The 13,625-nt window shown below is 41.4% G+C and overlaps 1 protein-coding gene across 1 annotated transcript in view; it reads left to right on the forward strand.

Annotated features, from left to right (window-relative positions):
- The window catches only part of PXYLP1 (2-phosphoxylose phosphatase 1), a 49,223-nt gene that overhangs the window by 688 nt on the left and 34,910 nt on the right, over positions 1–13,625 (forward strand). The gene's annotated exons all lie outside the window — the stretch shown is intronic.

Below are 13,625 nucleotides of genomic sequence, written 5' to 3' on the forward strand. Positions count from 1 at the left end.
CGCTGTGGCCGGAGCGGAGTAACTTCGTGAATTCACCTGTTTCCTGATGCCTCTTGTCTTTAGCGTGTCCCATAGCATCCTTTTCATCGCACATACTTAACGTAAATATTTTCAGAGCCTTGAACAGACTTCTTAGTCTGTTTCTGTGCTGCAGGTTACCGAAAAACAACCCTGAACGTTTTGACAAGCATGGACTTCTCATTGGAAGTGTGTTCTGAGGTGAACATTGTCTTGGCCTTAACACAGAGTGTGGCCTTTAAAAAAAAACCAAATAAAGCTGTGAAAGTGTATTTTACAATGCCGGGAAGTAAGGGGTTAAACAATGCATTTGTAAACACTGTAACCTGAATTTCTGGACGGATCACTTTACATAAAGTCTTTGACTGTGGAAATCACAGGGTGAGAAAAGCATGTGTAATAACCTTATAAGCCTTTTATTTTGTCTGGCTTGATAGTCTGAGATGAGCATCTGAGTACAGACCTTAAATTTTCTCTTCTACAAATTTTACGAAGATATTTTTATGTGGTGAAAAATCCTGTACTGAATAAGTGGCTCTATCCTTGACTAACTGCAAAAGCTGTCACATATAATAAGTTATTGTGCCAGTATTACAATAGTAATGGGATATTAAACCAGCACATTTTGGCAGTAAGTAGCTGTAATACTTATGCCCTGTTTTGACGTCTCTAGAAGGAGGATTAGCTCAGACAGAATTTGTAGTGGGAGGGTGTGAGTGGGATGAAAAGCAAAAGCTGCTTAATTTTAATCTTCTCAAAAAGGTAACTACAAGTAGTGCACATGGTTAAAACACATATGCTCCTCTCTCTAATGGCTTTTAATTGTAGTATCTTAAATATTTTATGTAAACTCAGTAGTGCTGAAATACTACTTTCTATGAGATTCAATCCATGGTGAACAAGCTCCCTGTTCCAGGGCAGAGGAAGCACTGGGGGATAGCAGGGTGTCATAGGAAGGTCTGACAACAACAAGAGCTGTGAATTGGCTTTGGTGTAACTGAGGCTGTGTCTGTACCGGTGTAGAGGTGTGCCTCGGGTTAGGCTGCAGGCGTTTACTTAAATTGTTTCACTTTTATGATGGGAACTTCATTTTCTGTAACAGTTTTCTTTTGTCTTCTGAGCTTTTTTTGTCTAGTTTTAGAGGTGGGCATCTTGGAGTGAAGAAACACAAAAAGCAGTGCTTCAGGGTGTGCAAAACCACTGTTGCCGGTGAAGTGTGCTTCCTCCAGTGGTTTTACAAGGGGCTGTATATTCTTACATACTTACCATAACCTCCGTAGACGAATGAAACCTCAAGTGTTCTGTGAGGTTTCTTACGTAGGTCTTTGTTTATGTTCACAATCTTATAGGAGACCTTTGAAATTAGACTTTAGTTGAATTTTTTTGGATGCTTTTTCTGATGAAGTTGCAGATACAGAAAAAAAATCTTTTACTTACAGAGGCTTTGTATTGTAAGTGTGTCTGCATGTTATTGCCCAAAAGATGAATGGTGGATTTATGTGGTCCTAAGTGTGGCTTTTATCTGGATTTATGGTCAGTTCTACTTGCAAATTCATCTCCCCATGATTTTATCTTTTGACTAACAAAAACATGTTGGCAATTAATTAAGTGGAAAACCACTGTGAGATATGTGGTGCTCACAAACATACCTCACACGAGCGTAGGAATTAAATGTTAAGCCACCTACTAACATATGCTTTATGATTTAGATTTATGGTTTATGATGGATGCTACAAAGGAGGTGGTGGTACTTTAATTGTTCAAGAGGGTGGAGTCTTCAAGCCTGCCGCTGCCAAAAGGATGAAGGTGCTCTCTCAAGGAGCTTGGGAGTGTGCAGAAAATACACGGCTTTTGCTTTGACTGTTAAAAGAATCATTTGGTGAAGGAAATATGAGAAGACTAAAGAAGATGGAGTTTGTTAAAGGGAATACAGGAAAGTTTTGAGAGTTACTGGTAGATGGTAACAGATAAGATGCAGGAAAAGGCGGCATGGCATCCCAACCACACTGACAGGCACTGGAGCAGCACACACACAAACACTGGTAGACAGCAGCCTCAAGAGCTGCTTGAAAAGAACCTTAGTGGTCCAAATGTTGGGCAAAGAGTGTAGTTTGGGTCGAAACTGTCCCAGCAGTGCATCACATTCGGGAAGTGTTTGAACATAGCCTTTAATCTTGACTTTTCTGGGAGAGGCAAGCCAGCGATGCATTGATTCACATTCAGAAGGATGTATTTAAAAATACTCTGGCTTGGGTGGTAAATTATGTACAAAAATGAAAACTTAAATTTTGCAGCAAAAAGGGAAGAAATGTCAAATGCTTGGGAGGAGACTTTAAATGTAGATTTCATGCAAGATTTCTGCTTGCATGGGTTTGAGTGTCATGGTAGTTTTACTGCATTTGTATTAAAATATTGCAGTACTGATAAAATATTGTGCTTCAAAGTTCTTATTTCCTTATTTTCTTTGAAAAGCTTTTGAAAATGCTTTCCATAACAGGGAATGGAAATGCAGGCCACTGTATGGCATAAATTACACAGAAACAGAATTGGAAACAGTTGATCATAAAGCTATGTAAAGGATGATGACGACTGAAGGTTTCTGTAGCAGTTTTCCAGGACGATACAAGGAATGCTGTACAGACTGTGACATGCTTCATATTCTGTTAAAACCAGGCTGCTCTTTGGTGAATCCCAAAGAGAACCCCCTGAAGCAAGCATTTGGCTTTGCACACTATTTAGGGAGAAAAATTTGGGAAACTTTATTGTCTAAAATTTGTAGGGGGGGATACGTGAGTCTTGACTTATGTCAATGTAGGAGCATATGAGCTTTGCCCATGTGGCTTATTTTGTGCCATTGGGTTTAGGTTAGAATTCAAAATTCATGTTCTTGTTTATCTTGTAAATACTAGATGTTCTCTGATTATAGCTGGGTAAGGCATTCTCTTGTTCAGTGAAGAAATAAAAGAGTGGGAAGGTGTACTGTGGTGAATGGCATTTACGATTCTTTTTAAAAAATCAGATAATGCCTGAATCATCAATGTAATGGTTCATCCTAAGCAGCAAGAAAGAGCATTTTTTTTGCATTGTGCAAGCTGATAATGGAAACATTTTCTAGGAGGGCTACAAAGGTAGATGGTAACTGTGTGATTAGGCACTAAGTGGTTCTGATGACAGGCAGAGGATTCAGAGTGTGATCGACAGGCTATTTCATATTGATTAGAGGAGTAAACTGGCCTTTGAAAAACTAGACAGCTGGCATATTTCTTGAAAGTAACTGATTTTTGGAAGCTGAAATAATTAGGCTTATTTGTTTGGGCCACATGGTAAACACATTCAGAACTCTGTCTGGAAATACTAATCAGTGGCTGTTTTCAGCTGATCCATTAATAGTTTCTACAGCCACCTAAAACTTTGGCGTGAACCAAGAATGAAGTCAGTTTCCCACAGAAATGGTCACAGGATTCATGGTTTCCCTTGTGAAAATAAAAAAAAAAACCACCACAACTTTGTGTCAGTGTCTGCAATGAGAAATGTCATGGTTACTTGAGTAGGGGGAAGATGCTGTTCTGTGCCTTCCTAGTGCTGGCAGTGGGTGGTTGGGGACCTTGCAGACAGCTGGTGCCCTCTGTGGTTAATCATTGTTTAAAAGGACAAAGCAATGCTGGTGCTGCTTCCTGCACTTTGCCATGTATTTCTCATGCTTTACTCATCTTCCCTGCGTGGTGGTTGTGGTGTCGGTTTGTTGATTGCTCTTGAGTCTGAACACAGGCTTGTGTTTCTGTCTTTGAAGACCTTTGGGTACCTTCACGAGGAGCTTCTGTGAGGGCTGATAAAATGTAAAACCAGCTAAGCAACTAAAGCAACAAAACTGTAGCCAGAGGGCCTTTCTGAGGAAATGCTGGGACATGATGTTTAATGCCAGTACTGTTTACCTAAACCTATTTTTATTTTTCCTTTTGAAGCAATAACTCCCTGGCCTGCCCCTGTGTATTCAGCTGTCTGTAACTGTAAGATGATGTGTTCCTAGTGGTTAGCTTGTGCTGCTGCCATGAGGATCCAGTGGAAAGCCAGGCCTGCCCTTTTGCCAGCAGTATGGCAGTTTTCCCAGTATGTTGCCTGTGTTATTCCCCATTCAGCTCTTCAGCAGCCAGGCAAGTTGGCAGTTGTGCAGAGTGTTGTGGGGAAGAAAGGGCAGCAGAAAATGCTGACTGTGTGCTAATGCATCTGTGTAATCACCATTCTGGGGTTAGATTGCAGGAAGATGACAAAACTGCTGAACAAAGTGTGTTTAATCTTTTTTTTTCCTCTCCATGAGCTGCAGTGGGTAATAGTAGAATCTGTGGAGAAGCACAACTTTTCCATTTGGAACAGAAGTGTGTATCTACCCTGTGATTTTGAATCTTTGAGATTGTGTGGAAGTGGTTGAATATGGAAGTTTTGGGTGACCTGACATAATAATATATATTCCATATAGGATGGAACAGATCTCATGCAGGGCTATAGGCAGAAGAAAAATCTTTTGGGATGAGGGTCAAAATACAGCTTGAGCACAAGGATAGGATAGAGTAGAAATGTGATGGGAAATTAAATCAGTGTCATCCCTTCCATCCCTCTTGCACAAACTCCTCTAACATCAGGTTGTTGCACTGCCATTTTCGAGCTGTGATGTTATCTGATCAACCACTGGCTGTGATCTTGGGATGAATAGGATCTATGCTCATAGTTATGAGCATATGGTATATGGTTTTAAAGTTGTAAGTTTAAAATAATTACATTCTGGTGCTGTTTTTTAAGAATTATTTAATTATCTGTATGTTCTAGAATGGTTTTGCTGCCAGTTAATATTCAGGTCTGGCCTGGAGCCATCAAAATCATAAGGTTTCTTTCAGGTTTCATAATACTGTTTAAAAAGAGTTGCTCAGTTTCCTTTAAGGAAGTAAAAGAATTTCCTTTGGTTTTGTTTTTACTTTCTCTCCTTCAGGGGCTTATACGACCTATTATTGCATAGGAGAAGGAGTAGGACTATGGGGACATTCCTGAAATGGATAACAGAGAGTTGGGCTTGTGACAGATTTTTCTAGATACTAAAATTTGGTTCACCTAGAGTCTCCAAAGTGATATGCTGGACTGGTGGGTTGGTATTGACTTCAAGTTTTTTAAGATTTCTACATGGTAGTGTAGGACGTTGATCTTACTTCCAACCAAAAAGGGGTAATCAAAGCCAGATCAAAGTACTTACTGAGAAGTTTGTCTGAATGGAAGAATCTCTTGAACTAAGGGTTTATGTGGACCAAAAGAAACCGAAGTTAAGGACACCTACTCTGGGAACTATTTCACGATCTCATACATTTGCTGTTCAAATGAGTAATCCACATGAGACCTATAAAATCATAGTTGGAAAACCAAAGGCCAAAGCATGGAACTTTCAACAATTCATAAAAGAAATATGAAAGTAAGAGAAGAGGTTTTAAGGTAGGAAAGGAACTGCAGTGGTTTCTTCAATACTTCAGATTTGAGTATGCCATGAAGTCTTGACTTTTTAAAAAGGGGAATGGCTTGTGATTCATTGTTATTTAAACTCTGTTGAAAGCTTTGTAATTTGACAGATTTTATTACAGACTGGATTTTATTGGTAGACTGTAACACAGTGAAGCTTCTCTGTGGTTTGAGGGAAGCAGTCCTTGCTGTATCATGTTCTGTCCGAAATGCAGCTTCAGATTCAAACCCACATCCATCTTCAGGGACTGTGCTGCACTCTGAGTCGTTAGAGCAGTGTTGGTTGTGCCAAACAGACATCTCTGCTGAAGGACTGGAGTTCAGAGGTTTTCTGTGGGTGCCAAGTGGAGCTTTCCCTGTGTGTTTTCCATGATGTGGAGCAGAACTCAGGGGCAGAGGTGCCTGCCTGGGCTCTGAGCCCCCAGAGTGAAGTGAGACACAGCATCAGTGACTAAAAGTACAAATCAAAAGGAGAGAATGCATGAGCTGGGAAGCGTGAATTTTGCTGCTGACCACTGTTTTGTCCTCTGATCTAAACAGATGTCTAAATCTGAGAAGGTAGAACATTAAGGTTGGAATAAACATTCCATAGTTGTTTCTATGTGCAGCCCTGCTTTTTTCTCTTTGTTTAAAGTCAGAGCTAATTTAGACTCTTGTTAAGTTCCTGCAGGCAGGGACATGTCATCCCTGTGTCCTGGCTGATGGGAACACTGGCTATTCTGTATAAATAGACCAGTGAAGCTGGTAGGAGCAAAAATGCCTCTGCTGTCAGGGTGCTGCCAGAGCCTGGGCATGAAGGCAAGCTGTCTCCAGGCTGAGTCTCTAAAGGGGAGGTGTTCTGGGAGAAAAGGAGACTAATGTTAAAGTGGTTTTATTTACTTATTTTTAACAGAAAGGTATGCTGGTCATAGACATAATATTTGAATTCAACTGTTCAGAACTTCTCTCACATATACTGATAATATTAGGAAAAGAAGAAAGCATGGAGAAGGAAAAGTGATCTAGGGCAATGACTTCATCCCAAAAGAAAAAGATATTTACAGCACCTTATATTTTGGAACTATAATTTTCTTCATCTCTAAGTTAGTTAATGTATTTACTTACATTTTTCTTAGTAATAGTTCTAGGAATCATTGATTATGTAGAAATAACTACAGTACTGATCCCTTTTAGTGACTGCATGTCAGAAATTATTGTGCTTGATCTTAGGAAAACCCTGTTTTGGTATTCATGTGTTTGTAAGTGTGATTTTGAAACATTACTGAATCAAAAAGGGTATTTACAAGTCACAAGTATGGTATTTCTTCCAAAAGTTTTTGTTTGAGTTTTCAGAAGCATTTGGTTTTGGAAGTGCTTTCTTGCATCATGATTAGTGGTCGGAGTACAGGGGAGGTAAGCTCACATACCTAAATGTTTTACTGTGCAAGGTTGACAATAACCCATTAAAATCCAACACTTAATGATATTTTCATGCTTTTTAACAGTTCCTGCACTTGTTTTTTTTCTCATTTATGTCTGTTCAAGATAACATGGGCATCATTTTGTCAGAAAATTGATGCAAGTCTAAGGAAATTCCAGAAACTGGAGAGATTTCCAACTGCAAAATAATCCCAATGCTGTGAAACTCATAAAGAATACTTGTAGTGTTCTAATGTTACTCTGCATTAACTATAACATTAATGCACAAAACTCAAACATAGGTGTCTCTGCATGACTGTGTTTATTGCCCAGTTTCAGGAGGGCATTCATAGACTGGTAGGTTCTAAGTTCAATAAACCAAATACGTTCCAAAGGACTTAGACTGGCAAAATCAAATGCAAACCTAAACTGTGCAAACTCTTGTTCTGCTCTCATCTCTTAGCATCTGGTACATGAAAGAAGGCAGCTCCTAATGGTGACTGAGTAGGACAGAATTGAAAAAGGAAACAGCCTCTCCAAAAGATGTAAGCTGAAGACAGCTTTTCCAGCATTTCCAGCATAAAATTTATGAGAGTCCTGCTCAAACTTGAAAGCTGCTTAGTACAAAGGGGTGTTTAAATGTTCACCAGTTCCTCTTCTTGTGCACCTTGAGGCTTAAAAGCTCAGATTTTGGAGTCAAGGGAACCTCGTATTTTGAGAGCAGGGGATTATCTTTGAGGTGTGTCAGTGTTCAGCCTGGCTGAGGGTCCCTTCATCACTTCTGTGTGCTCAGCACTCGTCACTGTCCAGGCTTATTAAGTTCAGGGGTAAATCTGCTGCACAGGGAAAAGTGAGTTCTGTACAGAGGGGCAGAATTTTTCAAGTAAGATCTTTTTGATCCCTTGGCTTGCATGAAGAGGGAGCTTATGCTGGTTGCTTGAAAGACTGGGCAGTACTTCTGGGCCATTGCCAGGAGCTTTTGCCCTTTGTAGGACCAGCTGTGCCAGTGTGAGGATTTTAGAACTGGCTAGGTAAGGAAGAAACTTGCAAACAGAAGGCAAGAAAAATGTAGATGTGGATATTTTAATGTGCTAAAATATATTAAACTTCAGCATCTTAGTGGTTTTTTTTTTTTTATCAGATACTTGTTGGTAAAATGTTAAAGTAATTAAAAAATAAAATTATCTTATAAGGAACTATTAGTTTTTACATATTAACATGTAGCCATGCTCTATTGGACAGGCACTGCTTCCTGCTCTTTCCATGCCTTACTTGTGGAATGGTGCACGCTGCCTTTTTTATCATGGCTTTCTTTATCTTCACTTAGGTGTTGGAGGTTGTCATGGGTTAGCAAGCACAGTCTCGGAAGTGATGTTCTTGCAAAGGAGTGCTTACAGCTTCCTCTGGGACCTGATAGAACCTATCAGCTGGCCAGTTTGAATGTGGACAATTCTTTAACACACTTAAGAATAGACACACCCCAGGCAGAGCTCTCTCTCTCATTTCTGGTGCTGGGACAGGTGTCTGTGGGCCCCGTGCGGGGGCCAGTGGGCCCGGCCCAGGCCCTATTCAGGCCAGGCCAGGCTGGGCCACGGCCATCCTGGAGCCAATGGGCCCTGTTCCACCTGCAGAACCCCCCCCACAGCCCTGCTATAGCCGGAGCGGCTCAGCTCCCCCTCTCCAGTGTGGCCAAGATCCAGCTGAAAGCTGCACTGCTGTCCGGCAAAAGATCATGTAACCAACAGCAATAAGCCACATTCCAGCTGCAAGGCCTGGGTGAGATTAACCCTTTTAGTGCTGTGAAGAGCTGAAAACCTGAGGGAGAAGAAGGAGATGCTTAAAGCTGAAATTCTGTTGTAAAGCTATGATGTATCAGAGTACCCGTTGTAATTTCATGAAGGCATGGGGGGTGGAGCGTTCAGCTTGTACTTGTGAGCAAAAGCACCTGTGCTGAGATAGGCAGATGCTGAAGCAACTGTAATTTGATGAGAAGTTTGAACAGGGAGAGATGGAAGCGATGAGGACTTTTGCTCCAAATGGAAAGGAGAAGACCTCAGTTCCTAGAGATGCTCCCAGAGATAGTCCTAGAGATGAAGATGAGGAGGACCCTTTGCTCCCAGGGAAGGAGGAGGGCCTCTGTTCTTAGAGAGTAAATGCTCCCAGAGATGGGTGAAGAGAACTTTTGTTTCTGAACAGCTCAACCTTAAAATTGTACCCCAGTAACTCAAGATTGGACCCTCAAATGCAGTTGTGGGAAAAGCTGCAAGTTGAAGGGACTCTGCACAGAGAGACTCTCTCTCGAGCAGAGAACCAACCCGGGCGGCTGTCTCGTTGTGATAATGTTTTCATAGCATGGGCAAGAGAGACTCCTCTTCCTAAATGAGCTGAACAAGGTTATTATGGAAGTGGTCAACAGACTGAACATCTCAAGGGTTGTCTTTTTACATTGTCAGTGGGAGAAGGGAGAAAGGTGGGGGGAGGAGAAGTGTTCTGAAGGTGTGGTATGATTTTATTTTTTCTTTTTCCCTCTTTTAGGTCTGTTAATAAACTTCTTTATATTCTTTCAAGTTTGGTGCCTGCTTTGCTTTTCTCCTAATTCTTATCTCACAGAGGGTAAATAGTAATGAGTATTTTGGACGAAACCACTACAGGGGGTTTTTTGTGTGTGTGGTTTTTTGTTTGTTTTTGTTTCATGAGGCTGCTGACCTATTTGTATTTTCAGTTGTTTTGCATGTCCCATGGTTACTGACCCACTGGGTGGGTGGGCTGACATGAGTAACACTACTGAGCAGGTTTTATTTAATATTTCCAATGATGAGCCAGTTTTACTCTTTATAGAAAAGCATTTATTTACACCAAGTGTTGTGACCTATTTTTCTTAAATGCTATTAAAAATATATAAATATGCTTCTTGTTTTTTTCCAGTGGGAAAATTGAGAATTTTGCTGAACAGCATCACAGATGCTGTCTTATTTTGTGATGCCATGCAAAATGCACCCTCAGTGTTGCAGGGATCGTATGTCCAATTTAAATTGCTGCTGTTGCAGTGGCTGCAGGGGTTTTGTGAGGGTTTCCTCACCGTGACAATTACAGGCATCAGTAACTAAGCAGGTCATGCTGACCAGAGAATTGGTTCTGCTGCGTATTCCCATTTCCACTCTGTTCTGGTGCTTGTCACGGCTCTTCATAGCACCAGTTGATTTGGTCATGACCAGAAAATCCCAGCCACTATTTTGTGTTCATGCAGGAAAAAAAGCAAATCCCTTGAAGTGCCAAAGAAAAAGTTTGACTTGTGCCATTTGCTGACACAGCTGTTTTCTCTAGTTGCCAATTCAAGCCTATGAACTCACTGTCTGAAGTTGTCTGGGGGCTGGACTTGAGTGGATGAAAAATGTCCCTGGTGGGCTGCTGCCCAATGGCTGGGGAATGATTGGTAGGGCATCACGAGTTAAAGTGAAAGTCAAGGCAAAACTTTTCATTATAATTGTATCAGGAGCTGTCACCTTCATTTCAGATGCCTTCAAAACAGGCTTTGTCAGAAAATAAGCCTACAGATGGAGATAAATAGCAAAAGATATATCAAAAAGAAGTGATAGTTTAAATCTCTTATGCAGTGTAGAGGTATCAGACTAATGGGTGGGTCCCTGTGTTCTTCTGTGACCTTTTCTAAAACTATCTATGAATGTTACTCCAAATCAACCTTATGTTATCTGTGGGCTTTTTGTTCTCCCTCCTACACTCTATAAGCTTGCTCCAAAATTCACTTTTTTCTGTCTTTGGCACATAGTTATGTATGGACTGAACACTACCTTCCATTTGGGGCAAAGTCACCATTTGTCTGCTGTTTTTTTCATTGTGACCGCTTTTGCTCACTTGTGTTTCAGTAGACAATGTCATTTTGATGCAGCATATCACATAAATACAGTAATTTTATTGAGGCAGACTTTGAGGAGTACTATTGATTATTTATGGAGACATGCTGTTTTAATCAAGTAGATTCATTTAAGCTGTCATGGTGAGTCAGTATAATTCTGTGCTTACGCTTCATGCTGGAGAGTAGGTTTGTATTATAGATGGATGCTGGTGATTTGGAGGATATAACAGCATCAGTCAATTGGCACAGGAGTTTGGCAGTGCTGGTTTAGTGTCACATCTAATCTCACAAGTGCTTGGAAAGCATTGATGTAAAGTTATTTTCAGGGGCTGACTTAAACAAACAAAAGAAATAGTTTAGCCGGTCAGCCCTGCAAGAAATGCCTTCTCTCTGGTTTGCTGAGGAGCTGGTGCTGCCAGGGAGAGGTTCTGTGTGATGCCCTGGCTGGCAGTGCCCCTGCAGTGCTGAACAGAAAGTAGGTTAGTGCTGCCAGCTGCTCTGCTCCAGCTTCGTGCCTCGCCTGGGCTCTGGGCTGGCTGCCTCTCTCCCAGCACTTCTAGGTAGTTACTAATTTTTCCTGACTCCCTGGCCTGGCCTTCAACCATAAGGCTGGTTTTACCTTTGTGGGAGCGTGCAATAACACACCAGCACTTGTGTGAGATTAGGTAAGAACCGAGGGTGCTCTAAATGCTGTGAGTCATTCTGTCTTGTTTTGATGAGTTGAGATTTTGGATCATGTTTAAAAGGAAAAGTTACATTCTGTGGGTAGGTATGTAGGTAGGTATGCTAAATTCTGTAGGTAGGTATGCTGCAAAAGGTGACTCAGAAGTAGCCTTTTACTTACCTGCATTTCGACGTAGGATGCTTTGTTAATGACTATCCTTATGAATTTCTAAACTGAAGTGTGTCACTTTTAAAATTAGTGTGACTGAGTTTTGGAGTTCTATAGGTCATCTTTATCAAGTACTGCATTCATAGAAACAGAATTGTTTAGGTTGGAAAAGGTTGAGTCCAACCATTCCCCCAGCACTGCCAAACCCACCACAAACTCTGTCCTTGAGCACCACATCCACAGGTCTGTTAAATCCCTCCAGGGATGCTGCCTTCACCAGTGCCCTGGGCAGCCTGTTCCAATGCTTGACAGCCCTTTCTGTGAGGAAATTTTTCCGAATATCCAATCTAAACCTCCCTGTCTCAGGTATGAGCATCAACCACTGCACTTTGGGCACATGTCGGAAGCTGCTGCTCCTGATGTTGCTGTTCCACCTCAGTGGGGTGCTTACTCCCCTTTAAAAGCAGTAAGTACTTCCTTGGCTCCAAACCCCGGAGACAAACCAGGCCCATTCCTGCAGCCCAGCGAGGTGGTGCTGTCAGTTGTTGATGGAATTGCCCTTTGGGAGTTCTCAGTGTGGAGATGTGCCCCTGTCCAGGGGGCAGGACCTGCACTCTGGCCTGGGTAAACAGATAAAGATCAGCAGTGCCTAAATACCAGGTTAGTAGCAGATGCTCTGCAGTGCTCTTACTCTGTGGTAATCTGGCCTGAACACCCCAAATGTGTTTTGATCTGTGGTTTGTTGATTTGTTTCATGTGCATGTAAGAATAGTTTTGTGGGATGACGAGGTTGGTTTGCTTTTATTTCTCCCCCCTCCAGGCTTCATTTTATTTTTTTTAGTTTAAAAATGCTCAGAGTCCTTACAGTACTTACTGTACTGCCTTCACTTAACATGTGCTGGCCAAGCGCTGCTGTGCCCTGGGAGCACCTTGTGTGCCAGCCTGGAGGGGCAGAGGCTCAGGACTCAGTCTTAGGTACCTTCACCCGATTCCCAGCAGCTTCTTACCAGGAGGAGCTATTGGCAAATTGTGTTGACAGGCTTTTAATTTACAGCTTCTCAGCAGGAGCTGTTCCTATTCCTCACAAGTCGCAACACAGCAACTTTTAATTTGTTAGCAAGCCAAAGTATATTTAAAAGAAAAATCTTTCCACCTTGTTTGTAATGTCTTGAATGATGCATTTCACACTCAGTGTTTTAGAACTTCTGATCTTGCAATTAAGGCTTAAAGCTCATTAAGCTTAGTCACTAAAACATTTTGCTAATATGAGATGTGTGAGATCTCCTATTTTCCAGTCTTGTAATTTTTCCTTTTTTGTGGCAGCTTTATTTAATGCAACAACAGTATTAATGAGTATAGGCTGTGCACAAGACCTCTTGTTCCGAGAGCTTTTTAATAGATTTTACCTTCTCCTCCCTGCTAAGTCTATTTTTTGCTTTTTCCTGTGGTTCCCCTTCTGTTCTCCCATCTGTTTGGTTGAACTGCTTTATTCTCTCCTGTTGTTTGGCATACACTAATCCTTTTACCTTCTATCCTTCACAGCTTTGTTGAGTTGCAGTGGTGTAGTTCAGTTTTGCTTCTGGCTGCCTTTCACTAGGATGTTCCAGGATGAGCTATGATTTTTTGAAATTGAGAACTGTTAAAATTGTTCCTTCCAACTTTCTCCCTCTCTTTTTACTTTATTTTTATTACTGCTTGCACATGCCATTTATGGTGCTGTTGGCATTTGGGAAAAATAGTGTAATGACTCTGGTTTCTTCGTTCTCAGAATTTCCAGATCTTTCCATTTTTCCAGTTTCCAAAAGCTGCAAAGGTAGCTGTCCAAATAAAATGACATGGAAAGACCTAAGTTCTTCCAAAACGTATGGGTTTAATGGATTCCAATTACAGCAAGCCCCACTGCCTTTATTTCTGTGATCACCACTTGTGCTCGTGGGTGCCATGGCTTCGTGTTGCTAAAGCCCACTTGGGGCATCTCATACATCCCACAACTCTTTTCAAGACCAA

Source organism: Aphelocoma coerulescens, chromosome 9 (assembly GCF_041296385.1).
Source record: "Aphelocoma coerulescens isolate FSJ_1873_10779 chromosome 9, UR_Acoe_1.0, whole genome shotgun sequence".
Taxonomy (NCBI): domain Eukaryota; kingdom Metazoa; phylum Chordata; class Aves; order Passeriformes; family Corvidae; genus Aphelocoma; species Aphelocoma coerulescens.